Source organism: Mandrillus leucophaeus, unplaced genomic scaffold (assembly GCF_000951045.1).
Source record: "Mandrillus leucophaeus isolate KB7577 unplaced genomic scaffold, Mleu.le_1.0 Scaffold26, whole genome shotgun sequence".
NCBI lineage: Eukaryota > Metazoa > Chordata > Mammalia > Primates > Cercopithecidae > Mandrillus > Mandrillus leucophaeus.
The window spans coordinates 329,289-333,437 of NW_012102698.1; the positions used below are offsets into that span (position 1 = coordinate 329,289).

Consider the following 4,149-nt stretch of genomic DNA (forward strand, 5'->3'; position numbering starts at 1 on the left):
TTTTGTATTTTTTAGTAGAGACGGGGTTTCACCGTGTTAGCCAGGATGGTCTCGATCTCCTGACCTCGTGATCCGCCCGTCTCGACCTCCCAAAGTGCTGGGATTACAGGCTTGAGCCACCGCGCCCGGCCCGAAACTCTTAATACTGTTCAAACAAGGGCCCTGCATTTTCATTTTGTACATTTTACAAATTATGTAGCTAGTCTTGATCTCCATTTTATTTTTTATTTTTATTTTATTTTATTTTATTTGTGTGTGTGTGTGAGATGGAGTTGCTCTCTGTCGCCCAGGCTGGAGTGCAGTGGTGTGATCTGGCTCACTGCAACTTCTGCCTCCTGGGTTCAAGCGATTCTCCTGCCTCAGCCTCCCAAATAGCTGGGATTACAGGCACTTGCCATCATGCCCAGCTAATGTTTGTATTTTTGTAGAGAAGGGGTTTCATCATGTTGGCCAGGTTGGTCTTGAACTCCTGACCTCAGGTGATCCACCCACCTCAGCCTCCCAAGGTGCTGGGATTACAGGCGTGAGCCACCGCGCCTGGCCTATTTGTTTTTTAAATCAAAGAACATTTTCTTAATTCTGATTCTTTTTATCATGTGCTTTCTTACACAAAGAACTTTCACATAAATTATCTTACAATAAGAGTTTCTTTCTGATTCAGTTTAAAAATGACAATAGCATTCGTTGTGCCCAAGGTAGAATTATACCAAAATTACCATATGTCAGCACGTACAATCATCCCACTGGTGGCCGGAAAATTGGCTTAAGGGAGTGTCTGTCAGTCAGATGAGCCATCACCCCTGGTGGGCACATGGTGGAGATGAGGGAAGGCCGGACTAGAAGCAAACTGGGTCTTTCGGATCGTCTCTACTTCTTTTTCACTTCTTCACCATTCTCCCTACTGAGCTTGAACATAGGAATCTGCTGGCAATCCTTGGACTCTAGGAAGACCTCATCAAGGTGCCACCTCTGAAAGGTGCACTTCTGGATGAGCTGATGTGGAGACAGCTCTCTGACTTGGATCCAGAGCTAGGAATCTTCGATCCAGAGCTAGGAATCTTCAACTTGGCATCAGCAATGTCCACGAAGTTGTGCTTGTTGGTGAGTTTGAGATAGTGAATGTTGAGAAGAGGGCCCAGAGCACCCTGTGCCTTGGGATGGCTATGCACCTGCTCCAATGCCAACTGGTAACACGAAGCCCTGGAAAAGTCTTTTGTATGAGGTAATACACAAGGGCCAAGCCCCCAGTACCGAACACATTGCCGAAAAGGACCATTTTTTCCTTGAGGCACTGGCATCCTGCTTCCTGGATACTTTTGCCACCTCACAGCACAACTCTCTTGAAAATCATCAAAGGCAAGCTGTTGTTCTGTAAGCGACAGAAGCACCATGCTGCAGAGAGCATGAGGAGTCCTTCCGGGCGTGGGATGGCGGCAGTAAATCTTGATCTCCATTTTAGAGAAAACTAAGGAACTACTTAATTAAGTATGACAGATAAGAAGTGGCCACTTCTTAGTAATTCCTTAGTGGAAATGTCCACAGTGGGGACTGGATCCCACACAGTCTGTTCCCCGAGCCACTCTTCCCGCTCCACCACACTGTGCTTCAGAGCAGAAAACACACCACCTGCTGTCCTGCATCTGCCCTTCATCCATCCACTAGACTGTAAGCTCCCAGAGGACAGGAACATACCATCAGGGTACATACCTTTAATGCTATACACAGTGCCCAGCATACCATAGGGGCTTGAGGAATACTTGTTGAATGAATAACCCAATCTATATAAAAGTAAGGAATGGTATAGCAACAAAGAAGGATTTCACAAACTAGAAAATTGACCCTTGGCCAGGTGCAGTGGCTCACGCCTGTAATCACAACACTTTGGAGGCTGAGATAGGTGGATCACTTCAGGTCAGGAGTTTGAGGCCAGCCTGGCCAATATGGTGAAACTCCATTTCTACTAAAAATACAAAAATTAGCCATGCTTGATGGCACACGCCTGTGGTCCCAGCTACTCCGGAGGCTGATGCAAGAGAATCTCTTGAACCTGGGAGGAGGAGGTTGCAGTGTGCCAAGATGGCACCATGGCACTCCAGACTGGACAACAAAGCTAGACTGTCTCAAAAAAAAAAAAAAAAAAAAAAAAAGAAAAAGAAAATTGACCCTCATGACCTTTCATCCAGAGTAAGTCATCACACACGAGAGGAAGAAATTGGATACCACATTCTAAAAGTAAGCCAACTTGTTTTTCTTTGATTACCTCTCTCAGCTCATGTATCTTAGAGTTCTCTTTTATAACCCCAATTTTAAAACGCTATTGTTGTCTTTTAGGTAAGGGTTTCAAACCAGTGATCAAATACAAGGTCTCAACCAAGAAATATAGCACATTACTGGAAAACATTACCAGAAAACATTTCTGATCACTGCTTTTATTAATTTTATTACAGAATATAAACTTTTTCATAGGTGTGTTCTTCATAATAAAAACAGTTGCCATTTATTGAAGACTATTATATGCAGTTCCTACTCTTAAGTGTTTTCCTTGGATTATTCCATTTAATCTTCACAATCACCCTCTGATTTAGGTCCAGTTCATGCCCCATTTTCAGATGAGGAAAAAAGGGACAAAGTGGTCAAGTAACCTGTCCAAGGGTGACATACCTAGAAAGTAGCAGTTTGGACCATACAAGCCTGTCTCTCAAAAGCCTCTTGATATAAAGACATTGACTTCTTATTTAAAATTATCTTTGAATTAAATCAAAGAGAATACATGTTGATGTTTCTGAGATAAAGGTGACAAAAAATATATTGTTTACACATTGCTAACCGCAGATCCTAATCTTGTCTAGTTATACAGGACCCACTCTTCATAAACACGTCAATATAAATTTAAAAACCAAGGCTGGGCGCGGTGGCTCACGCCTGTAATCCCAGCACTTTAGGAGGCCAAGGCGGGTGGATCACTTGAGGCCAGGAGTTTGAGACCAGACAGGCCGACATGGTGAAACCTCGTCTCTACTAAAAATACAAAAAGTAGCTGGGTGTAGTGGTGGATGCCTGTAATTCTGGTGACTCAGGAGTCTGCGGCTGAATTGCTTGAACCCAGGAGGCAGAGGTTGCAGTGAGCTGAGATCGCACCACTGCACTCCAGCCTGAGCGACAGAGCAAGGCTCTGTCCAAAGAAATTAAAATATTAAAAAAATAAAGAAAGAAAGAAAATTAAGGCCAGTGTGGTGGCTCATGCCTATAATCCTAGCACTCTGGGAGGCCAAGGCAGGGGGAGGCAGGAGGACTGCTTGAGTCCAGGAATTTGAGACCAGCCTGGGCAACATACCAAGACCCTGTCTCTACAAAAATAAATAAATTAATTAATAATAAAAATTAGCTGGGCATGGTGGTGCAGCCCTGGGGTCTCAGCCTCATCAGGAGGCTGGGAAGAAAGGATGGCTTGGGCTGGGTAGGTCAAGGCTGCAGTGAGCTAGGATCAAGACACTTCACTTCAGCCTGGGTGACGGGGTGAGACCCTGTCTGTAAAAAAATAAATAAACAAAAATGTGAAAATCAAGAAAACAATGAAGAAATGGACACTGGAGAATTCCTGGAGCCTTTCTCTTAACTTCCCCACATCCATCAGACATCACCCCCAATAAACTGTTTCCTTCCTCACCTAGGCTGGAAAAAATATGGGCTCCCCTGTACCATCAAGACTTAAAACCAACACAAACACTTATAACACTTCCTATGCCAGCATGTTGAGGTTCAGGACCATGCTCAGTAACAGCTGTTCCCTTCGGAAGTGACAGTGGGGACCAGACAAAACTCGTGTCACCGGAGGGGCGGGGAGAGTCCACGCTGACGCAACAGCCCTTTGCACTCTCCAGGTCCCTCTCCGACCCGACGTGTCACCTTAGCCCCCTGCGTCACCCCAACACCTCCAGCCAGCTGCGCAAAGCTGCAGAAGTTCCAGGGAGAGAACAGTCTCTGGAGACAAAAAAAAAAAAGAAAACCCCCATCTCCAAAGAGAGCCGAGGGGAGGGAGGAGGCTGTGGTGAACCTCCCTGGCCAAAGCGACAAAAGCTGGAAGCCAGAGCGGAGACTACTCGGCAGCTTTATCAGAAGAGAAACTGAGGCAGGCACCGCAAGGCCCGA

General features: G+C 45.4%; 1 protein-coding gene and 1 pseudogene across 1 annotated transcript in view; both read right to left on the bottom strand.

The window, feature by feature from the left end:
- The window catches only part of ARFGAP3 (ADP-ribosylation factor GTPase activating protein 3), a 71,588-nt gene that overhangs the window by 65,878 nt on the left and 1,561 nt on the right, over positions 1-4,149 (bottom strand). The window lies entirely within an intron of this gene.
- LOC105542479 lies at positions 868-1,454 on the bottom strand (annotated as a pseudogene).